The following is a 25076-nucleotide window of genomic DNA, read 5'->3' on the forward strand; positions in this document are numbered from 1 at the left end:
GCCTCTCCCGTTGCGGAGCACAGGCTCCGGACGCGCAGGCCCAGCGGCCATGGCTCACGGGCCCAGCCGCTCCGCGGCATGTGGGATCCTCCCGGACCGGGGCACGAACCCGCGTCCCCTGCATCGGCAGGCGGACTCTCAACCACTGCGCCACCAGGGAAGCCCCCAAGTGTTTGTCAATTCTGTTCCTCTTCTCAAAGAACCATCTTTTGTTCTCACTGATTTTCCCTATTGCTTTTCTATTTTCTCTTTCATTGATTTCCACTATGACCTTTTACATTTTTCTTCTGTTTTTAACTCCTTCTTTCTCTAATTACTTAAGGTGGACCCTGAGGTCCTTCACTGAGAACTTCTTTTCTAATATGGACATTACCGTTCTAAATTGTGAAAACACAAATTCAAAAAGTGACATGCTTCACTTTCTTTCTTTGGAAATAGTTTCTAATTTACCTTCCAACTTCCCTTTTGATCTGTGGATTGTTCAGCAGTTTGGTATTTTGTTGCCAAATACACGGGTATTGTAAAGATTTCTTTCTAGTAGTAATATCTAATTTAATTCCATCTGGTCAGATAACATACTCTGTATGACTTGAAACGTTAAAAATTGGTTGACACTTGCGTTCTGGCCCAGAAAGTGGTCTTGGTTAGTCAACGGTCCATGTGTTCCTGAAACGAATGTGTATCTGTCACGGGTGCCCTTGGACCCTAAGTCTTCTACATCCTCGCTTAGCTTCTGTCCATGTCCTCTGAGTCACCAAGGGAAGATGCTGAGTGCAGGACTGATTATTCTCTGCTGCTGGGACAGGTGTCTGAGATTTGTTCTGACCCCAGGAAGGTTCCTAACAGCTGCCTCTCTTTCTGGATCTCTTACCCTAGGTCTCTAAAGAATGCATCAGTCTCCTCCCAGCCTCCTCCCACGGGTCCTGAGAGCACCCTTGGGCTTGACTACACTCTGCTGCAAAAGAAGTCAGTTCCTTTGCAGAAGGATTGGGAGCCCTGGGGTCTACAGCCGGCTTCTCCCCCAGGAAAGCTCTCGGAGCCACAGTTCTGATGCTGGGGGCAGGAACCAGGGCTCGCAGCGTCTCACCCCCACTTTAGAAGATGAGTGATTGGTGGGTTGGGGGACAGCAGCTCCGGGTCTCTGCATGGACCACCCCACCTGCCACAAGCCAGAGCAAGGGTAACAGGGAACCAGCAACCTCAGTGTTCTAAGCCCAACGTGCAGCCTGCTCCCACGGGGGGGTCTGAGCCAGAGCAGGGAGCCCCCACCTCTCAGCCACACTCACTCAGGATTTAGCCCCAAACACAGATCTCTGGGCAGCAGGATGAGAGATGCTGACATGCTGCCCTCCCGGGAAGATAGCCCGGCAGCCGGATGCCGGGAGCGGGGGTCCCTGTGTGCGTGGCTCCCCAGCCTGGGGTGGGCTTCTGCCCTACTGAGCCAGAGCGGGGAGGGAGGACACACACCTTTGTTCAAAGGCCACAGACGCTCATAGCTCTTACCTAGTTCTGGTAGATTCTACGGAATAAATGTTTCTTCAGTGAAACGGCTCAGGGTCATTTCCAGAGAAGGACTATTTGCAGTTTTTAAAAACCCATTTTCTCCAGCCTCACATTTGAGTGGGTCTGCAGAGCTCCCTTGGCTGTCATGCTGAGAGCAGCATGTCCCTGTGGCTTTATAATGCAGCGAAATTTGAATTAAGATTATCACGAGTCCCCCAAAGGCTAAACACTTGATGAAAAATGGCGCAAGAAAAAAACGTCCCTTCCAAAGGGATCCTCTCCTTGCTTCTCCTCCACCGACCACCACCCACTGTGAAGCTTTCCCTTCTCCCTTGGCAAGTGTAACAGGATTTTATGACCTCACCCTGCACCGCCAAACTGTAATAAATACATTATTATCTACCTCTAATATATACTTGTTTGTATCACTCAAGGTCACAGAGACTTTCTCCTACACTTTACTCTAAATGTTTTGATTTGTGATTGATCCAGAGTTCATTTTGCCCAAAGTATGAGGATTAGGTGAAGGTTCTTTTTTTTTTTTTAACTATGGCCATTCAATTGTTCCAACACCATTTGTTGAAAAAGAAATAAAATATTTTATTTGTGGATGTTTAAATAGTGTCTTTGAATTTTGGTGAGTTTTGAATTTTTGGTGATTTTCAAAGACTGTCCCTTGTCTAGTTAGTTACCTTTGCATCTTCACGGAAATCAGTTGGTCTTATTTGCATTCACCTCTGTCCAGAGGCGCTGCTTTTCCACAGAGCTACATGTCTGCCCTCTGCTGACAACACACTGTCCAGACTTATATTGGAGGCTTCCAATAAGTCTTTTTTTTTTAAATTTTTTTTATTGTGGTAAAAGTCACATAACATGCCAATAAGTCTTCAAGTCAGGGAATACCATGCCTCCAACTTTATTTCTCTTTTTCAAATTTGTGTCAGCAATTTTAATGTTTTTACCTTTCTAATTTCACAAGCAGACAAAATTTCATTTTGTCTCTGTCTATCAAAAAATCCTGCTAAGATTTTTAATGGAATCCCATTAAATTTGCAACTGAGTTTGGGGAGAGTTGATGTCTTTGCTGTTTTACTCTTCAATCCATGAGCGCCGTCTCTGTGTTTACTGAGTCTTCCTTGGTTTTCTTCATCAACACTTTGGCACACAGGTTCCGTATGCGTTTTATTCAACTTATTCCTAAACATTTCATTTTCTGAGGCTATTTTTTTAAAAATAGCCTTGATTTATTTATTTGTTTTAAAATAGACTTTATTTTTTATTTATTTATTATTTTTGGCTGTGTTGGGTGTTCGTTTCTGTGCGAGGGCTTTCTCTAGTTGCGGCGAGCGGGGGCCGCTCTACATCGTGGTGCGCGGGCCTCTCACTATCGCGGCCTCTCTTGTTGCGGAGCACAGGCTCCAGACGCGCAGGCTCAGTAGTTGTGGCTCACGGGCCTAGTTGCTCCGTGGCATGTGGGATCCTCCCAGACCAGGGTTCGAACCTGTGCTCGCTGCATTGGCAGGCAGATTCTCAACCACTGTGCCACCAGGGAAGCCCTAAAACAGACTTTATTTTTTAGAGCAGTTTTAGGTTCACAGCAAAACTGGGTGGAAAGTGCAGAGATTCCCCATAGACCCTCTCCCCCCACGTGTACAGGCTCCCACTCCTGACACCCTCACCGGATGGTGTGTTTGTTACAACTGATGGACCTTCATGCACGTGGCATCGTGACCTGAGGTCCGCAGTGTACATTAGGGTTCACTCTTGGTGTTGCTTTGGTTTTGGTTTTGTTTTCTGAAAAAAAAAAAAAAAAAAAGTAGCTTTTAATCGTAACTGACAAAACCACATCCAAGAATGTCTCCAAACAACCGACCAAAAGAAACAGGATAAAATTCTCCTGTTGAAGGAACTAGGTTTTCACCAGCCCCAGCACTTCTGAGGGTCGAGCCAGGAGCAGCTCATTCCCAAGGATGGTTCTGTCCCCCATGCCAGCTTCTCATCCCAGGAGGAAGATTGAGGGTGGGCGGGGGCCTGTCCCCTGCTTCCAGCATGCGGGGAGCTCTTAGGAAGTCACTGGTGGGGTGCGCCCCCCCCCCCGCCCCCCGCACTCCTGTCCTGAGGGACGTGAGTACCCTCGGGGCACCATCCCCAAAGCCAGGGAACAGAGCGAGACAGCCCCGGTGCCTCTTGGATTTTCCCCCAAAGCTTCACTCCAGTCTGATTGCTGGTGTTCCCAGTGCCCGGCGTGGGCATGAAACAAAATGTGCATTAGAGAAAAACCTCAAATGTCCCACAATCTCCACAAGGTGAGTCGCATAGCAGAAGGAAAAGTGGAACAGTGGCCCTAAGGAAGAGGGACGGTGGCCGGCCCTCAGTCGCCACCTGGTGGCAGTGGTGGGACTGCGGCTCTGGTTGGTGGGCTGTGGGGTGGACGGGCTGCCCTGGTGCGGGGGCACCGGGAGGCGGATGCGGGTGGCCGGCGGGAGGTAGGTGACTGACAGGTAGATAGACAGATGTAGCTGGAGGACGGACCGACAGATAGATACGCAGGTACACAGATATAGAGGAGGTAGGTGACTGACAGGTAGATAGACAGATGTAGCTGGAGGACGGACCGACAGATAGATACGCAGGTACACAGATATAGATGGATGAGAGATATGAAGTGTATGCTTTACACATCAATATATTTATATGTTAGATTTTAAATATTATACATAACATATATTTTATATATATATTTGAAGGGGATTCCCTGTACTTAATCTTAAAGTATATGTTTTATACATAAATATATTTATATATTTAAAATATTATACATAATATGTATTTTTATATATATGTATGTGTGTGTATCTATATATGAAGGGGATTCCCTGTATTTAATCTTTAACTCAGTTTCTCTGAAAATCTCTACTTCCCTCTCTCTGTTCTACCACAAAACACACACACCAACTTACATATGTTTATATTTACAATATATATAATTATACATAGTGTCTAAAATTATATAAAGCAAATGCTTGCATATCTATTTATATATGTAAAACAGTTGGATTTGATGCACTAATACTTGGTTGAGTTTGAGGTGATGAACACAGGTCTGTGGTTTTCTTCTTGAGATGTGTTTTGGTATCAGTAGAATGCCGGTCCCTCAAAAGAGTTGGGAAGGGCCCTGTCCTCTTATATTTTTGGAAGCTAGTGTACGAAATTTGCACGATTTCTCCCTTAAAGCTTTTGCCTCATTCACCAGTGATGCCATCTGGAGTGGAGCATTGTCGCGTGTGAGGGCAGGTTTTCTTTCACTACGATTTCAATTTCTTTGATAAATGGAAGACTCTTCAGATGATCTATTTCTTCCCCAGTGAGCTTGGTGGGTCACCCATCCAGAAACTGGTCCACTTCATCTTAGCTGTTGAAGGTACGTGTGGGCAGAGAGGCAGCTGTGTTGCCAGGTCTACCCGAAACCCTGAGGGAAGGCAGCGCGCCCCCGGCAGGAAGACCTGTGGGTAAAGCCCCCATGCGTGAGCTGTTGCAGTGGTGTTTTCTCTTGAGACCTCCCGGGAGCCTCCGTCCGGTGCGTCTGCTGCTTCTCACTTGTGGTGCCTCTTCCTCGCGTGTGTTGTGGTTTTGTGCCGTGGACTGGGGTCACCCGGACTCCGGCAGGAGCCCTGAAGGCCCGGAAGAGGCAGTGTCCTCTCTGAAGTCTCTCTTTGCCTCGCCTGTCTGTTCCCCATCCAAGGCCGCTCCCCATGACTTTCTCAGCCTGTGGTTTTCTGGACCATAAAATTAATGTCAATTTGAGCTTCCGACTCTGTAAGTGGCGGGGGCTGGATTGTCACTTGTCAGGGGAGACATTCTCTTCTTTTTTCTGGCCTCACCTTGTGGCATGTGGAACTTCCCTGACCAGGGATCGAACCGGCACCCTCTGCAGTGGAAGCACAGAGTCCTAACCACTGGACCGCCAGGGAATTCCAGGGGAGACATTCTAATCACCCACTGCTCGGACTCAGGAAGAATGTTTCCTTGCTCCCTCCTTCAGACGATGGGGGGCTTCCCTGGACCCCCCTCGCTGAGGGGATGCAGCCTTTAGGAGTCTCAGCTCTAACCACCCACCATGCGGCCCCACCTCCCACTTAGCTCGTAGAACCAAAGTCCCAGAATGCACGAGGACACGGTGGTCCATCCACCCAATGGGATGCGGTGTGGCAGAGCCGTGAGTGGACCCCAGTCACCTGCACAGTGTGGGTGGAACCCACCAACACACTTGGATGGAAAGGACCCTGGAGCAAAAGGACACAAGAGATACATAGTGTGTGAGGGCATTTGTGTGACCCTTGGTAACAGGACTCATTCGGTTGGAGAAATGAGGAGAGCGGGCCCTCAGGGGCGGCGAGGGACAGCAGCTAGAAGCAGGCGTTCCTCAGGTGCCGAACGATCTACGTCTCGATCTGAGGGCTGGTGGTAGCAGGGTGGTCAGCTTGTGCCGTTACTGAGGTCTACGTGCACGTGTGTCCCCTTTCCTGTGGTTTTCTTTCAGTGCGACGTGTCCCGGGAAGGAGAAACAGCTGCTGGGAGTCTGGGGTCAAGAGTGGAGCAGTCCTGACCACTGCCCTTCACAGCCGTCACCTGGGCCCCTCACTAGTCCTGTGACAGCCGGCCTGGTGTTTATGAGTCAGCTGCAGATTGAAAAGGACTTTCTTCTTTACCCACTAATTCCGTTCCTTTTCAGCCAGAGGAATTTTCCGGGTCATGCACCTTCTCGCGTGTCTGGAGCTGGAAGCCCTCCAAGGATGAATTCAAGGTCAGAAACCACACGTCTCATCAGGTGAGAGCCGGCAGGGGCCGCCCCCTCGGACTCCACGGGACTGGCTCCCGGCCAGGTGAGCGCGCGCAGGAGCCAGGATGCTGAAGGCGGGGGGCCCTCACCCTCTCGCCACCACCCCGCCCCATCCTGCCCTTCCGTGGCGGGTGGCGGGCAGCGGCTCACGTGGGTTTTCTACTGTTTTATGGCATCCATTACTCCCCCCCCCCCCAGGGTGGGCGGCCGGGTCCTCACAGAAGGAAACCAACACACGCGCAGCAACGTGCTTGGCCGGCCCAGACCCCGGCATGGGGCCAGGACGTGTGTGGACTCGCTTGGGTTCAATGCTAGAGCCTTTCTGATGGCGAGGTATCTTCCCAGGATGGGGTAACTGAGGTCTTCTCTGAACTGTGGGCTCTGTTGTCCTAAATGGCATCATGCGGAGGAGGCTGGGCAGGGCCTGGAAGTACCAGGTGTGGACGAGCACCTGTGGGCAGCGTCCCCGCAGCCGGCGGTCAGCGTGCCGGTCAGCTTCTGCAGAGCGACAGAGCCGACAGGATACGCATCTGCAGAAAGACACTTACTTTAAGGCATTGACTCGGGCCATCATGGAGGCTTGGCAGGTCCAGAACCGAAAGGGGGCAGCGGGCGCAGAGACTCAGGACAGGGCTGCAGTTTTAGTTTGAGGTCAGTCTTCTGGCAAAGCAGCAGAAGCCAGTGCTGCAGACGGGCTCCAGAGACCATCACACGCAGGCAGAACCTCCTCCTGCTCATGGGGAGGTCGGCCTGCCTTCAAATGCGGCCCACATCACGGGCCGCCGTCTGCTTCATTCAAAATCTACCAAGGTCAATGCAAATCTCATCATAAACACCCTCACAGAAACATCCAGAATAACGTCTGCCCAAATACCCGGGCGCCGTGGCCCAGCCGCGCTGGCAGGGATGTGATGAGCCCTCTACCCTTGCTTCACACAGGACCAGCCCCGCTTTCCCTGAACATGAACTTCAGACTTGCTGCCCGTGTGTGAATTACTTGAGCTTTTAGACTCGGTGGGCACAACCTCCCAGTCAGGGCTGAGAACCGGTCCCTTGAGTCTCACTGAGGCAGCCGCGGGGACCCTCTGTCCCGGAGGGCAGCTCCTATTCTGGGGCCCATCACCCCACATAAGTCTTCCCTCTGCAGAGGACAGGGGTGCTTCTGCAAACTGCTCTGCTCCCTCCCCCAGGCGACAAGGCCCGTGAGGCCCCTCTTTCCCTTTCGGAAAGGAGCCGGGAGCTCAGAGCAAAAGCTGGGCTCTCAGGCTCTCATTTCCCTGGACCTGGACGCCATGATGTCACTGTACTTCTACTCTTTCCTTCCTTTGGGAGGTCGTATTCTTGCCGCACTTTTGCTGTGAAATAATCTGTGCCCTCTGGGTAAGTCAACAGCGTCCAAGGGAGCGGGGCAGCACGGGGCCTTGGGAACGAAGGGGCACTGGTTAGACCCTGGTTCTGCATTTACTGGCTCTGTGGCCTGGGGCACATTCCTTTACCTCCTGGTCCCCTGCTTTTCAATTATACATTTAGGATAGAGTATAGAAAACGTTTAACTCGGTTAATGTTTAAGGTGGCACATGAGGGTATATAAAATGTTTAACTCAGTTAACATTTAACGTAGCACATGACACTCAGTAAAAGTTAGCTATTATTATTATTTTTCAATCATGTTTTCATGTTAAGGGAAGCACTAAATTAGATTTATTGCCCTGAATGGGGTGGGCACCTCCAGCCGACAGGGAGCGTTCCTGGCCGAGGACAGCAGGCCAAAAGATGCCAGGCCCTCCTGGTGACCAAGGCTGGTCCCCGGGGACGTGGAGCCACTGAGCCCTGGGGGTCGGGGGCGGCCTGGGGCCCGTGCGGGCCTGTCCCAGCCTCGCCTGCCCTTCGCTGGGCCTGGGGTCAGAGAGAAGAAGCCGTGACGAGGAGGGGTCTGGGATGACACAGGTCTTTATCCCGGTGATCCCAGGACTGAACGGGGACCCGAGAGCAGAGGGGGGCTCTGGGTAAACACGGGGCGGCCAGTGTGGGCGGATGGGTGGGGATGCGGGGAGACCACCTCACGGTCCTCTGCGCCCTCTGGTACCACCTCCTCGTGGGGTGGCTGAGATTCACAGTGGCTTTGGTAGGCCTGAAGTCCAGCCCGGGGCTCCCCGCAAGCCGCTGGCATCTGGCCTGGTGAGGGGCCAAGGAGCCCAACAGCCCCGGGGATGCCGGCCTTTCCTGTGGCGTGGCCTCCCAAGGCCTCAGAAACCTCACTGAGCGGGAAGGGCTGCAAGGGGAGCCTGCAGCCAGCCCGGGAGAGGCGCGGGGGCTCCAGGCCCAAGTCTGATGGTCACCAGGGACCTGACCTTTCCCACACCTGGAGGCCACGGGGGCCCAGGAAGGAAGCCTCCCGGCCGAGCCCAGCCTGTATGCCCTGTGGGCCCAGGAGGGACACGAGCCCCAGGCAGGTGCCCCCGCCGCCACCTCCCCACCATCTAGGTTCCCAGATGGAGAGACGTCCAGGGTATGTGTAAGCTGTCTCCTCCCCCCACCCCCCAGAGCAGAGGCCGTGCATGTCCCCCAGGCCCCTGCCCCTCTTCTGCCCTCCCGGCGCCTTTTATAAACCGAGGCCCTCGGCGCTGGCCGGGTGTCCTATCGTGGTCACAGGCAGGACAGACAGGCAGACACAGGGGTCACAATCCCACCTGCTCCGCCTGTGCCTGGGGCCTCGCCCAGGTGTGCCCGCTCGGTGCCGCGGGCTCAGACGCCACGGGGCCAAGCTCAAGGGCGGCTGCCGGACTGGAGGAGCCCGCCCCCCAGATGCTGACCCCCAGGCAGGGGTCTTTATCCTCCTTACTGGTGTCCCCGGGGAGAAGCAGGGAGCCCGAGACGCCGTGGGTGCTCGGTAAACGTGAAGACAAAATGGTGCGTGAGCTGCACCTAATGACAAAAACCTCAGCCCAGGAACCAGCGAGGACAAGGCTGGGGCTGGAGAACGCTTTTATTCAAAGGGATCGAAGGTCCTTCTGGACGCAAAGTCTCAGCTGTTGCTCTTTCCCTCCAGTTCTGACCTCAGCTGCAAGGCTGGCTCAGACAGGGAGTGTGGAGGGAAAGGGGCAAGAGGGAGGGTCCCATTGGGGCTGGACCGGGCAGCGGGCTCGTTGGAGATTTCAGGGCTCTGGGAGCTTCGAAGCTGTCGGGTACCCAGGTCAGGGGAGAAGGAGACTCCTCGTGGTGGCGGCAGAGGGGTCACAGGACAGGCCAAGGACGTGACAGGGTCATTCCATTCCTCGGGGCTCGGGAAACACTAACTCCTGGGTCTGGGAGACAGCCCAGAGCTGAGATGGGGCTCTCGCCGCGTCCCGGGGAGAGCAGACTCTCCTGGGGTCTGAGACTCAGCTCTTGCACTGGCCGCAGCAGACGGGCACACAGCAGCTAGAGCCGCAGCAGCCCACGTTCTGGTGGGTGGAGAGAGAGGCAGGTGCTCAGGTGTGGGCCTCCTGGGCCAGGAGCCTTCATATACCTGCCAGGGCCAGGTGAGATCCGGGCACATGGTCACCTCCTGGTTCCCGTTTGTGCCTTTTCTCTGGGGTAATTGAATTTGTTTGTTCGTTTGTTTAATCTCAAAGTAACCTCAATGGTGTCGTGGTTTTGCACTTACGATCTTCTATCACACGCTCCCTGAGAAACAGCAGAGCCCCCGTTTCTGTGTCAGCTGGACATGATGGGCAGGGTCCTTGGCCCGACGCGCTGTCCGTCTTGCTGCCTCTATTAGCTTTCTGGGGCCACTGGAGCAAATGACTGTAACTGGGATGCTTACTCTCTGCCAGCTCTGGAGGCCAGAGTCCACACCAAGGTGTCGCAGGGCTGTGCCCCGCTGAGGGCTCGGTGGGGGGGTCCCCATTGCCTCCTCCAGCTTCCGGGGATCTCTGTCTTCACACAGCTTTTCTCCCCTGTGCTGTGTGTCTGCACAGCAAGTCTTCACTTCTCTTCTGAGAACACCAGCCATCTGATCAGGGACCAGCCTAATCCAGTGCAACCGCATCTTAAGTAGATTACATCCACCTCCTACCACCCACCCCCCACCCCCAGTGAAGGCGGCCTGAAAGCTCTGCCCCCACAGGCAACGCTGAGCCCCGCGTGCAGAGCCTCTCAGCATGGGCGGGGCTGCAGGAAAAGGCTGGGGGGTGGCAGGCACTTGGCTGCCAAGTCCAGTCCCCAGGAACCATTGCCTGGGTGCAAGCCCCACCCCTCCTCCCTGCCAGTCCTGTGACCTCAGGCAGTCAGGCAGGCTCCCTGGCCCTCAGTTTACCCATCTGTAAAGTGGGGTCAGCAGTGACTGCTTTAAGGCTGCTCAGTGAGAGTGGATGAAAAGCCACCGGCCCTTCGCAGGTCCCCCAAGGGCACAGAAACCATGTCATTCTTGCTCCCTGTCATCTCCTGGGCCCCAAGCTCTCAGCGCGGCCCCCCTCCCCATGCCCATCTGCAGTCCCCCCCGCCCCCCCCCACCCTACCCCCTCCCGGTCGGTCGTGGCCCTGGGCCTCGGGGTTGAGGGGAGCTGCTGTCTTTGAGGAGCAGAAAGGAGGTGGGCGAGCAGAGGCTGATGCAAAGTCCGTGGGCGCCCCCTGGTGCCGCGAGCTCCACATCTGCGGGCAGTCAGGGAGGGACCCAGGGCTCTGAGCAGGGACAGTCTGGAACTGGCCATCCGGCCAGGTTGGTCCCCTGGGCTGCGAGCTCAGAGCAGCCGGTACCACGGCCCCTTCCTCCCGGGAGCAGACCGCTGGCACTGAGGCGACCCACGTTCTCCTCTGGCCCCTTCCCTCCTGTGTACCTCACTGACCTGTCCCAGAGCTGGGAGAGACTGGGCATGGGAGTGTGACCAGAGCAAGCCCCTCGCCTCGGTCAGGAGGCCTACAGGCTGTTCGCCCTGTGCCCGGCGGTTGGGCGGGTCTGCTCTCCAGACCCCTGCACCTGCCTGTTCCTCCACGGCTCGGGCCGGCCCCCTGGGCACTGGGTCCACCTGGTGCAGGCCCACGAGGACATGGCTCTACCTTTGCTGGCCTCTGGGTACCCCTGACCCTGTCCCCTCATCCAAGCCCCATCCCCGTCACACAGGGGTTGTCTGTGTCCTGGGTAGAGACTCTGGTCCTCGCTGCCAACTTGCTTCTGCTTCCTGAACCTCCTTCTCTCAGCTCTGAAATTGCACTGGTAGCAGTAGGGACCATCCCCACTAATAAGAAAATCAGGTGGGAAGATGCTCCACGGGGCCTCCTCAGGTGTGGACGGAAGTGAGAGGACGCCACCTGGTGGCAGAAGATGCACATGGCGGGGGACCGGCCAGTGGAAGCAAGGCTGCTGGCCTGGACACCTTCTGTGCAGGGGGAGTGACCAGCTGGCCTCCAGGGTCTGGGGTCTGCAGGATTCTGCTGAGGTCTCAAGGGGCTGTGTCCCCAGCTGGTCAGGAACCCGCATGTCCACGGAAACACCTGGAGGTTCTGATGAGATTACAGCCTGGGCCACCCAGATACAAAAGTGTGGAACCAAACCAAGTCCACGGGACCAGGCCAACAGGTGGCCGTTGTCCGGAGTCGGGAAGGCAGTTATGTTGCTTGTATCATTTATCTAATTTTCATCATAAAGTAACCCTTACATTCAGTCTCTGTCTAATCAACGGAAGAGTTACAGGTACAACCTAAGAGCCCTTGACCTGCCCCCAAATACCAGCACACCATAACGTAATGGGGGAGCGTCCCAGACAGGATTTTGAAAAAGGGCTGTGATCCGAGGTGGACTTGGACGGAGGTGCGCAGAGAGAAGACTGGCCCCCGGGGGGACGCAGAGGTGTGGGAGGAAAGGTCTTCAGAGACAGGCCGGTGCTGGCCCCTGTGAAGCCAGGGACAGGGTTCCTGCAGACGATGGAGGAGGGACAGTCAGGATGAGCAGCCGGGGCCGAAGGCCTGTGACATCTGAACAGCTGCCTGGTGCTGAGAGCAGAGGCAAGACTCACCCAGGACACACTCAGAGCCGCTGCAGAGGGAGGTGGGGGCCCTGCCTTCCTTGAGCCCCGCGGGGTGCGCTGAAAGAGCCCAGATCCCTCACCTGTATCCCCCAAGGGGGCCGTAGTCTCCCCAGAGACAGAGCAGCTGCACCCACCCCTCACCATGGGCACCCACTGGCTGCAGGCATCACCCAGGCAGCTGCCGCCTCCCACGGAGAGGAACTGCCCCAAGCCAGGCTCCATCCACCCTGGGTCACAGACAGAGGCCACATGACTCCCGGCACGGCAGGCAGTGTGGACATCAGCACGCTTGCATTGGTTCCCTGCCACCCTGAGTGCCCAGCAGGGATGGAGGGGCATAATGACCACGGGCCCAGATGACACTTGCACGGCCAGCAATGTCGTAGCCAGTAGCAAACATGGCAGCAAGCGGCAAAGCGTGCAGGGAGCCCCCGCCACACACACACACACACACACACACACACACACCCGTGCACGCTCGGCCCCCTCCCCTGGGAGCAGCTGCAGGTGGTCACGCTGCGGGCGCCTTCACCCGCTTCGCTGCCTGAGCGGCCGGCTATGGGGGCGCCTCAGCGTGGGGTGAGGGTGCGGCTCCGGAGCGCACAGCGGGCCGGGCCGTGGCTGCTCGGGGCCTGGCTCACGTCTCTCCCGCACCAACCGAGGCTGCGGGACCGGAACAGAGACAAGCTGAGCAAGAGCCCCCACGCTGGCCTTCGCTGAGCCGCGGGTCGCTGCGCCCCGTTGCCCTGCAGGTGGCAGGCGCGGGCGCTGGGCTGCGGCCTGGCGGCTCCTCCCTGCTCCGGGGCAGGGCTGGGCGGGGCTGCAGGGCAAGGGGGAGGAGCCGGGCCCCGGCAGGGTGGCTGCTTCTCCCATACAATCCAGGGCCACGCGGCCTCCATCCTGCACGTTAGTTTCCTGCCTAAAACCTTCCTCTGGGATAAAGCCCTCTGCCTTGGCACCAAAAGCCGTGATCTGACCAAGAGCCACTGGTAACAGCCCTTCATTCCCTGCCGTCGGAGTTCTATGACCAGCCCTTCTGTGTGAGCCCAAAGGAAGGGCTCCGTGAACAGATTCCTCTTCTGTAAAGATGGAGAGGTTTCTGTGTCAGCCAGGACGGGGCGGGGTGGCGGGATGGTAATTACATAATTAAGTCACTACATGGATATGCAGAACCTTAGCTTTGCATCGCACCAGCGACTAGTAAGTGTTTGTCATCTCCCCAATCCACACTTCAAGTGAGAAAAGTCACAGAATTTGCCCATCTTATTCTATCCACTGAAGCACTGCTGGTCCTGGTTATTCGGGCCACGTCCCTTTGTCATTAAAAAGCCCACAAACACAGGTATCTTCAGATAACCAAATTAAACTGATAGCCAAACAAATTCAGGGTGCGGTCAAACACTCGCTAAATATAATGACAAAGGTTGTTACCATTAATATCTAGAGGATCTAAAAATTGAAGAATACACAAAACCCACATAAAATGGGCAAGCTAAGATGTTAGCCACATGTATGAAAAACGTTCGGCATTTTGTTAAGAAAAAAAACAAAAAAGGAAGGAAACAAAAGAAAAGAAAAAACTGGGAAAGGAAAGAGAGGCGCCCTTTCTCTCTCCGAGGGCAGCCTGGGAAGATGGTATCAGCCTCAGCTTTTGCTCTGAGGCCAGCTGACTGCTGAGCCCCATGCCTGCGGAGGGAGGGACGAAAGCATTTCTGGAAGCAGCCTGGCAGAATGGACCACAACCTCAAACCCTCCCTGTGCTTGGAAACAGCAATTTCCCTGCTGCAATTTCATCTATGGGAGCGCTCACAGGCTGACACATAAAAGTGGCGCTGCTTAAAGATTTCTAACATAGTAACAGAAGAGAGACAACCCCACTTCAAATAATATTAGCCATTAAAGTCCTGGACGGAAAAAAGATGAATGTCCTGGGAAGTACACAGGTAGACAGCTCTATTTGCATAATCACACACATTTGCAAGGAAAAAGTCCGGGCAGATGTAGCAAAAAGTGGAGCAGTAACCAGAGTGCTAAGTCTGCACGCGTCTGGGTGGTGAGATTTGGTCAACTTCGATTTATGTTTCATTCTTTTCTATAATGAAAAAATTATTGCAATTTGTCTGAAATCTACTGTTATTTTTAAAGACCCAGTGCATTACAGGGAACTCACAGTAACAATGGCCTAAGCAAGATAGGATTCTAAGCCTCAATCACAGTTTTTTGTTTTTTGTTTCTTTGCGGTACGTGGGCCTCTCCCTGTCGTGGCCTCTCCCTTTGCGGAGCACAGGCTCCGGACGCGCTGGCTCAGCGGCCATGGCTCACGGGCCCAGCCGCTCCGCAGCACGTGGGATCATCCCGGACTGGGGCACGAACCCCTGCCCCCTGCATCGGCAGGCGGACTCTCAACCACTGCGCCACCAGGGAAGCCCTCAACCACAGTTTTAAAATCTAGATTCCAATGAGGTTCTTTACGAAGAGGCACCAACAGATACTCAGGTGTTCAAGCGCCTTCCGTCTTTCTGCTCCACACTCCTAGCTGGAGGAATCCATCCTTCGGGTTTTAAGATGGCTGCTGGAGCACCCGCCATTGCATCAGCATTCTAAAAAGCAGAAGGGAGCACAGAGGGAAAGACTAAAGAGTGCACTAGCCAGCAGAGTGTGCTCCTTTGGAGAAAGAGGGTTGAACATAGAATTACCATATGACCCGGCCACCCGCCACCCCCACCGCCTAGGTGTCGACCGAAAGAATTGAAAGCAGAGATTCAAGTAGATATTTGCACAGCCATGTCCACAGCAGCGTTATTCACAATAGCCTAAATGTGGAAACAACCCAATCTCCATCAACAGGTGAGTAGATACACAAAATGTGGTCCATCCACACAGTGGAATACTACTCAGCCTTAATTTAAGAAGGAAGGACATTCTGACACAGCCTACAAACATGGATGAACCTTGGGGACATTATGCTTAGTGAAATAAGCCAGACACAAAGGGTAAATCCTGTGTGACTCCACTCCCATGGGGTCTCCAGGGTCAACACATCCACAGAGACAGGAAGCAGGACGGTGGGGCCGGGGCTGGGGGAGGGGAGGGGAGTGAGTGTTATGGGGGCAGCGTGTCGGGGGGAAGACGGGAGGTTCTGGAGATGATGGTGTGATGGTAACACACCCATGTGAGTGTGCACTTAAAAATGGTTAAGATGCCAAAGTTTACGTTGTATACATTTTACCGCAACTGGAGAAAACAGAGGGAACAAAGGAAAACCAGAAGGGTAAAGAAGGCTCCTGCCGGCCAGGATGGGTGACCACAGGTTAGCATCCTTTCTGGGCGCCCGGGATGCGGGCGTGTGGCCGCAGCTGGTGTGAGCGAGGCCCTGACACACGCGGCGACACCTCAGGGCTCCATCCTGGGCGGAGGGGGTGGGGGCCGGGCAGCCTCGCGTGTCCAGAGTGGGGAGCCGGCGGGAAGGCCTCGGGGTGAGCAGGTGGGCGAGGAGGCGCCAGGGCTCTGTCTCTGGAGGCAAAGGGGTCCAGAGCCACGTGCTGTCTGCTGTCCCCGCCGGCTGCTGGAGTTTCCCAAAAGCAGTGGGAAGCTGCTGAGGGTATTCAAGCAGGGGTGGGGGGGCCGCACCTCTGGATGCTCAGGGGGGCTGCAGGCCCGGGGGATGCGGGGTGGCCCTGCAAGAGGGGTGGGCAGTGGGATTGAGGTGGGGGCCTTGGGGCCAAAACCCAGAGACGGGCCGGTCCGGGCTGCCTGACAGCTGCTCTGAGGAGGGGTCTGGGCCCTGAGCGAGGACGAGGCCCAGCGACCGCGGGGTCTCTGACCTGGACGCACGGGTTGGCGATGCCCTTCACCTGAGCGGTCACCCGGGGGATGGGGTGTGTGGAGAGGGCGGGGACTGCGGTCCTGCAACCCGGGGACCGAGGCTGGTGCCCGGAGGAGCCGGAGTCTGCAGAGGAGCTGGCAGCGTCCCGGGCACGTGGGCCACTCGGGCGGGTCCGGCACAGCCAGAAGACAGACACCAGGGCGTGGCTGCAGGTGAGAGCAGGGCTGCAGCCCCCAGAGCGGCTGCAGCCCGTGTTCTGGTGGGTGGAGGGGGGAGCAGGTCTGGGGACAGGTGGAGGGGAAGGGGTCGGGGCCAGACCCCTGTGCCAGGCGCCCTCTGACCCCGCTGTGGCTCTGCCCCTCCAGGAGCCCTGTCTGTGACCCCCACCTCCTCCTGTGCTGGTACTGACCCCCTCCTGGGTCCCTGGGCTCTGGGCTCTGGACACTGGGTCCCTGTGAAGCAGGGCCCCTCAGAGTCCGGGGACATTGACAGAGCCCGGTGCCCACCCGCAGCCTCAGTTCCCAGACCGCCCCAGGGTGTCCGGCATCGCACCCCCTGGGCCTGCGAGGATGGGGGCATGGAGAAGCCCCCTGCCCTCCCCCTAAGGCCGTTGCCCAGGCTGAACGCCCGTCCGTCTCCCACCCAGGGGTCCCCGGACCCACCCCATCGGCACTGCCAGCCCAGAGCCCGGCTGACCGCCCGGGTGGCCAGGCCGGGAGCCGACGCGTCCCCCCCGTGGGGCCGTCCGGAGATGGCGTGACTCGCGTGGTGTCACAGATACTCCCACAGGGACGCCACAGAGACCTGCAGAACGTTACAGCCAAATGAAAGCGAAGCCGAGGGGAGGCAGATGTGGCCACTGTAAACAGTCTGGTTTCTGAATGTGAACCAGGCTCTGGCCCAGGACTTCAGGTAAACATCTGTGTCAGCGCGCAGCCCCACCTCCGGGGAGGCCCGGGGGTCTGCAGCGCCTGCTCTGGGACACGCCAGAGTGACCGCCGAGACGCTTCGTAATTAGGCGAAATTGGCCTTGCATTCCTTCACTAAATCCCCGAGATCGCTGCAATTTTAGGTCTTCTCAAAAATGAAAACATTTGGTAATTAAATGATACAAGTGAAAAAAAGCATAGAATGTTCTGTCAACTGGAAAATACCAATTAGGGAAGCAGTTCTGCCTTTCCGCCCACCTTGGGCTGAGCTGGGCGCTTATCTGGCTGTGAGGACTCTGCTGGGAGAAGGGTCTGGGGCAGGGCCCCTCCCTGGAGACGCCCCCCCACCCCGGGGGAGGACGGATGGGCCGGGGCCTGGCCGGGAAGGGCCGGCTGCCCGTGGCTCTGGGACGCGGGGATTTGGGGCTGGGAGGCCCCAATACTGCATCCGGCTGCGTGGCAGCACCAAGGACAGTGGCCGCGCTGGCAAATGCCAGTGATGAGTTTGCTTCCCTGCTGGCTGGCTGGGCCCCGGCCCTGTCCTTCCCTCTGGGAGCAGGACGTCGCCCGGTTGTGGTGGGCAGGGGATCCGTGTACGTTCGGCCCTCACAGAGTTATTCATGTAAAATGCTTACAGATTCCGGTTTTATTCCATTTTATCTGTTTTCCATTCTTTTTTTAATCTTATTTAATGTTGCCTGTTTGATACCATAAAACATTTAACTGGCTGCAGAAGTTCCAGTTTCCTGCTCTCACTCCTTTCTGGTTTACCTTTCCTGTGGGCTTTGTTTGCAAGAGTAACTAGCTATGTGCGTGTTTTCTGCTCCCTCTTCTTTCTTACACACAAGGTTGCATACAGTACATGCTCCTTTGTTTTAAAGCTTATCATGTCTTTTTAAAACATACTTTTTATTTGGAAATAATTATAGACACACAGGAATTTTCAAAAATAGAATCTACAGTCCCATGGACACCTCACCAGTTCCCCAGTGTCCCTCCCCTTAACTACAGCACACGTGGCCCCAGGACCCGCCGTCGTTCCGTGTGGTCTGGTTGGAAGGGACAGTGTGACGTTACCACCCATCTCCGTAGCCATGCCCTTGACGGTCACAGACCCCACCCCACCCCTAACCCTCAGCTACCACCTGCCTGTCTTCTGTGGCTATAATTCTGTCTCTTTCAAAATGATACATATATGGAATCGCACAGTATGTGACTGTTTGAGGTTGGCTTTTGTCCCTTGGGACCATCTATGCTATTGCGTGTGTGAATAGTTTATTTCTTTTATTGATCAGCCGTCTCCCATGGGATCCACAGTCTAATGTCTGAAGGATAGTTTCGTTTCCAGTTTTCGCTATTACAGATAACACTCCTATGAACAGTCGTATGCATTTGCGTGTGTGTGTGTGTGTGTGGACATGTTTTCTCTTCTCTGGGGTGAATGCCCGGGAGTGTGATTGCTAGGTCCTAGGGTAAAGTGTTTGCTTAGTTTTTTACAGAAACTGTCAAACTCTTCTCCAGAGTGGATGCCCCCTTCTACATCCCACAGCTGGGTGTGTGGTCTCCAGCCTGTGGGACTGTCAACGTTTTTTATTTCAGCTGTTTTAATAGGTGTGTAGCGGTATCTCACTGTAGCCCTTACTCCCATTTCCTTAACCGCTCATCGCGTTGGACATCTCCTCGCGGCTTGTTTGCCACGCCCGTCTCCTCTTCCGTGATATGTCCCCTCATGTCTTTTGTCCGTTTTGTTAGTCTCTTTATGGTCGAGGTTTGAGAGTTCTTTATAGATTCTAAATAAGAGTCCTTTGTCAGAGATGTGATTTGCAAATATTTTCTCCCAGTCTGTAGCTTATCTTTTCACAGGGGCTTTTGAAGGGCAAAAGTTTCAAATTTTGATGATTTTTTAAAAAAATTTATGCACCATGCTTTTGATGTTATGTCTAAGAACTCTGCCAAGTTCTGAAGATCTTCCCCAATGTTTGCTTTTAAAAGTTTTAAGTTGTATGTTTAAATCTGTGATCCAATCTGAGCTAATTTTTTATAAGGTCGTATGAGGTTTAGGCCAAGGGTCTTTTTTACCCTCTGGATACCTGATTGCCCCACCCAGCACCATTTGTTGAAGAGACTATACTCCTTCCACTCAACGGCTGTAAACTTTCTGGTGTCCGCACTTGTGTGGGGCTGTATATGGACCTCCTTCAGTTCCACTTACCATGTGTCCATCATGTCTCCAGCACCATCCTCTTGATCAAAGCAGCTCTATAGTAAGTCTTAAAATCCAGTGGTGTGAGTCCTCCAACTTGAGTCTTTAAAATTTTTTTTTAAATTAGCTCTTCTAGTTCTTTTGCCTTCCATATAAATTTTAGAATCTATGTCTACAAAAAACGTTTTTCCTATGTTTTGGTAGGAATTGTGTTGAACCTATATAGATCCATTTAGGAAGATTAAATTAAAATATAAAAGCAATCTATGTAATTAACTACGTGGATGTACCGAGTGAATAACACTCCATAGATGACACCCAGGCTGCCCCAAACCCTCTGTCAATCACCTATTCATACCCTCAGCCCATTTTTCTGTTGAGTTCCTGGCGTCTTACTTATTGATTTGTGTAATCAGTTTGGACATTAGGGATATTCATAGTTTCTTATTATATTCATTAGGAGTATTTTCTCTGACTCTGTAATCCTTCTTTATGGTTGGGATTTTCAGTAGAGAGATGTTTCATTTTGAAAGAGTCGAGGGAATTCCCTGGTAGTCCAGTGCTCAGGATTCTGCACTCCCACTGCAGGGGGCACGGGTTCAATCCCTGGTCGGGGAACTGGGATTCCGCATGCTGTGAGGTGCGGCCAAAAAAAAAAAAAAAGTCGAATGTCTCAGACATTCCCATTATTTCACTCCACAGAAAGAGCTCTCCTTCCCCAAGATTGTATTAACATTCCCCTGCACGTCCTTTCAGAAACTTCATATTTTTATGTTTCTCTTTAGATTTTGGTTTGTCTTTACTTTCATGTCTAAGTTAAAATTTAATTCTTTTTTAATTAATTAATTAATTTATTTATTTATTTATTTATGGCTGTGTTGGGTCTTCGTTTCTGTGCGCGGGCTTTCTCTAGTTGCGGCAAGTGGGGGCCACTCTTCATCGCGATGCACGGGTCTCTCACTATCATGGCCTCTCTTGTTGTGGAGCACAGGCTCCAGACGTGCAGGCTCAGTAGTTGTGGCTCACGGGCCTAGTTCCTCCGCGGCATGTGGGATCCTCCCAGACCAGGGCTCGAACCCTTGTCCCCTGCATTGGCAGGCGGACTCTCAGCCACTGCGCCACCAGGGATGCCCAAGATTTAATTCTTTTACTCCAGATGAACTAGCTGTTGTTGCCCTTGAGTGGCAGGCTGTCCTCTTCCCTGTTACGTAAAGATGCCACATCTACCTTATCCTGAATCAGGACGGGTGGGCTTGCTGGGGTGCCCGGGTGGGCTTCATTGTTCTGTCTGCCTAATCTTGAGTTGGCACGCTGCTCTTTCATTACTGGTCCTTTGTAGTTTGTGCTAATATCTGTCTGGGAACTCTCATTCTGCTTCCTTTGTATTTTGCTTTCAAAAAGTTAATAGCTAGTCTGTATATATCCTCTTTAATAAGAACTTTAAGGAAACTTGGTAAGGTACAAATAGTCCATTCTTTTAAGTGGGATGGAATTAAATTTGTAGATTCACTTTTGGAGAATTGAAGTTATACTGAGTTTTCCCAGTCAAGGAACAGGTTGTATTTCTCTTCATTTATTTAGATCTTTTCTTTAGGAGAGTAGGCTCTTAGGACTTTTTTTTTTATATGAAATTTTCTTCATTTATTTTAGTTTTTTGCCAAGGAGTTTCCTATAGTATTCTATGATTTCTAAATTAGAAATGGGAAAAGTTATCACATGAGATTTTCTATACATGGTATATAGAAAACCTGTTGATTTACGGTGTTTTATCTTGTACTGAGATTTTATTTGTTCTAGCGGTTTTGTCTCCCCCTTTTAAATATTTTAAATTATATTTACTTTTTATTTCATCATGGTGCTGTCATCCAAAACAATGCTAAGTAAAATAGGTAGTAGCTTTTTTCTTCTAATGTTTCACCTTTATATGAAGTTTAGTGTCAATTTCTGATGGATGGACTTTAGAAGTTAAAGACATTGCTAGCTTTTTAAGTCTTTCCCTTTTTTCTAAAAAAATGAACGCTGAGCTTTAAGCTTTAGGCCTTTGAACTTGGTTGAACATATAAGCCTTTGCAGCTTATATCTGAGATATTCATCGATTTTTATCATTTGTCAGGTTTCAGGATTTCATAAATCGATTGTCTGCTAGCCTTATCTTTCGGGCAGAATCCATCGTTAGGTTAGTGCCCGACACAGAGTAGATGCTCGATAAACATTGGCACCTAAACAAGTGAGTGGAGGGGAAAGAATGTGGAGAAACCCCCTCCGTGGTTCTGGCACGAAGGGCCTGCGGAAATCAGGGGAAGGGGGGTACCCAGGCCCCACACCACAGCACACGGGAGTGCCGGCCACCGGCACGGAAGAGAATCCCAATCTCAGCCCTCCTACTGGCCAGAAGGACCAACCTCTCCCTGAGGTCCTGGCAGAACAAGAGAGCAGCCCATTCTGGACCTACATCCATGTATCCCATGTTCTGCTGCTCTGGCCACAGTGGCTGCCTTCAGCAGGGTTTTACAAGGTGACAGAAGAGGAAGGTATAGGGAATCGCTGTCGTTTGATAAAGCAGGGGGTTAATGGAACCAGCCTAGGAGACCGTCAACTGATGGAACTACCATGGTTCCTCATGCAACCACAGAGCTCGCTCCAAGGAGGACCTAAATGTAGGAGCTAAAAGTAAAACTGTTACAAGAAAACACAGGAGAAAATATCTGTAGCCTTGGTCCAGGCATGACTCCTCACATATGACACCAAAAGCAGGATCCGTATAAGAAAACACGGATAAATTGGACTTTATCAAAATTAAAATTTTGTTATGCTTCAAAAGACACCATGAAAAAAATAACATTAGGGCTTCCCTGGTGGCGCAGTGGTTGAGAGTCCGCCTGCCGATGCAGGGGACATGGGTTCGTGCCCCGGTCCGGGAAGATCCCACATGCTGCGGAGCGGCTGGGCCCGTGAGCCATGGCCGCTGAGCCTGCGCGTCCGGAGCCTGTGCTCCGCAACGGGAGAGGCCACAACAGTGAGAGGCCCGCGTACCGCAAAAAAAAAAAAAAAAAAACATTAACCCCTCATACTATCCCCTCATATTTAAAAGTGTCTGGGGGGCTTCCCTGGTGGCTCAGTGGTTAAGAATCGCCTGCCAATGTGGGGAGCATGGGTTTGAGCCCTGGTCTGGGAAGATCCCACATGCCACAGAGCAACTAAGCCCATGTGCCACAACTACTGAGCCCACATGCCACAACTACTGAGGCTACGTGCCATAACTACTGAGCTTGTGCTCTAGAGCCCGCGAGCCACAACTACTGTGCCCGTGTGCCACAACTACTGAAGCCTGTGCGCCTAGAGCCCGTGCTCCACAACAAGAGAAGCCACCGCAATGAGAAGCCCGTGCAGGGCAGCAAAGAGTAGCCCTTGCTCACCACAACTAGAGAAAGCCCGCGCGCAGCAGCGAAGACCCAACGCAGCCAAAAATTTAAAAAAGGAAATGTTTGGGGCTGGAGGTGAATTTTCCTGTTGACTGTTCTTTCCTTCACGTAAACTACCCCCGTTGTCCTCTGGGCCCAGTTTGGCTGGGTGGGCAGTGGGGGGAGGGTTAGGGAGGCCGGGGCCCGTGGTGCCCTCTGACGCTCACGTTCCTTCAACCTGGGAAATTTTAGGATTTGCCTCTATCATTCGTACTACAATGTACTTATGGGAAGGAGTGCGTTTCTTCTCAAACCCTCTTAATATGAGAGTTTTTAAAAAAGTGTTTCTTTAATTCCGGGGAAAACTCTCTCAATTATTTCTTTCCCTCCAGAGTTCCTCCTCTCAGCCTCAAATTCCTATCATTTACATGTAGGCCCTTCTGCTTTTATTGTCCATATCTTTTAGTTCCCCTTTTATATATCCATTAACTTTTCCTGCTTCTTTTGGGCAAACTCTCCCCACATGGTGTCTGCCTTGCTTGTTACATGGCAGCTCGGCACCCTGTATTCCTCCAGAGGCACCCAAGGGACACCCCCCCCCCCGGAAACACGGGAGCACACAACCACTAGAAGAGGGTGGGAGAGAACAGCAGTGAGGAGACAGGTCTCTGGGGTCAGGGAGAGGCTTTGGGGACGCCTTGGCGCTTGGTTTTAAACACAGGAGTGACGGAAGTTGATAGAAGGCGGGGAGCTTGGATACAGCAGTCACCGCACGGCTTCAGTCCTGGGGCCTGTGGGCAGCAGCTCAGCTCTCACGCTGGCAGCACACGGGCACCAGCAGCCGGAGCCACAGCAGCCCATGTTCTGGTGGGTGGAGGGTGGAGTAGGTCAGAGGAGCAGGTGGGGAGGAGGGCAGGTGCTCAGGTGTGGGGCCTCCAGGACCGGGAGCCCTTATATACCTGCCAGGGGCAGGTGAGATCTGGGCACATGGTCACCTCCTTGTGTCTATTTGTGCCATCATCCAGAGACATTTATTTCAATTTAAAAATAACCTGTCGTTCACTCTAATTAGTTCACACTTTGCATGCTTACTTTTTGCATTTTTGTGAAAGTCAACCTGGGAGGCTGTGGGGTTCCTGTCACCTCCATTTCACGGCAGAGGACGCAGGTCTGAGGACCCTCTGGCTGGAGGGGTTCAGCCCAGCCTCCTCATTGCTCTCTTTCCACAGCCTCTGTCCCTCCAGGCCCCCAATTGTCAGTGGGAGGGTCTGTGGAAGAGGTGGACCTTGTTCAGGGAAAGGCCAACTTTGACCCTGAAGCCAGAAACGCCCACGTGGGGTGAACCGAACAGCTTCTGGGGGCAGAAGACCTAGCAGCTCAGAGCCGTGAGCCTGGGGCTGGAGCCCAGCGGGTGACCCCAACCCTGGGCTGGGGGGCCCTGGTCCTGCTTGCTGAGCCTCCCTGGAGTCGGGAGAAGCTGAATGAGTGTCGGGTGATGCTGGCCTCAGACGCAGGGCCATCCCGGGCTTGGCACAAGGGAGAGGCTGCAGCACAGGTGGGACCAGGTACCGAACACCTGGGGGCGGAGGCGGGCGGTCACACGAGGGCTGGGAGGGGAAGGACGCAGCGCCCGGCCCCGCATGGGGTCAAGTACCAAGTGCCTCTCTATTCCATCCCCAGAACTAGAGGAGGCCTCAGCGCACAGCCAGTGAATAAATGTGTAAGTCTATCATGTGATAACTGGGGACCTGGCATCCTGGCTGTCATTTTAGGATGGTACCCACGACCGTCTCCTGAAGCTCTTACCTGGGACGTAAGCTAAGGAAGCGGCTCTTTGTGAGACCGTGAGATCAGAGCAATTCTCCGAGGAGGCTGAGACTTCAGAGCAAAGGGCATCGCGCCCAAGTCCAGGTGGGGCTCTGTCCGGCAGGTCAGGGGTCAGCACACCCGCTCCATCTCCCCGGCCTCTAAGCCTGGAGGTGCATCTAATTAACTTGCCCCAAAGCGCCCAATAGCATCTGTAACTGCCCAGCAGACCCCACTCCCCGCCCCAGCACCCAGCCCAGCGTCTGCTCATGGGAGTTACTATGGCGACATCCACAGAGAGTGACTTTGAGCCGCAGGGCTGGATGTCTGAGGATCACCAGGTGAAGACCTTCCTGGTCCCAGGACAGCATCACCAGCAGAGGTGCCCGGAGTCCCCATCCTCCGGCAGCAGGGAAACACACGCTCCAGGGAGTGCTGGCCGCTCATCAGGGACCCGGCAGGGAAGATGGTCCTGGCTGATGCCAGGTCAGTGGCGATGGTTGATGCCTATGTGCTGTTGAGACTGGTTTGGAAGAACCTGGGAAAGCTGTCAGCTCAATGCT

This window comes from Delphinus delphis, chromosome 8, assembly GCF_949987515.2.
Source record: "Delphinus delphis chromosome 8, mDelDel1.2, whole genome shotgun sequence".
In the NCBI taxonomy this organism is placed as follows: Eukaryota; Metazoa; Chordata; class Mammalia; order Artiodactyla; family Delphinidae; genus Delphinus; species Delphinus delphis.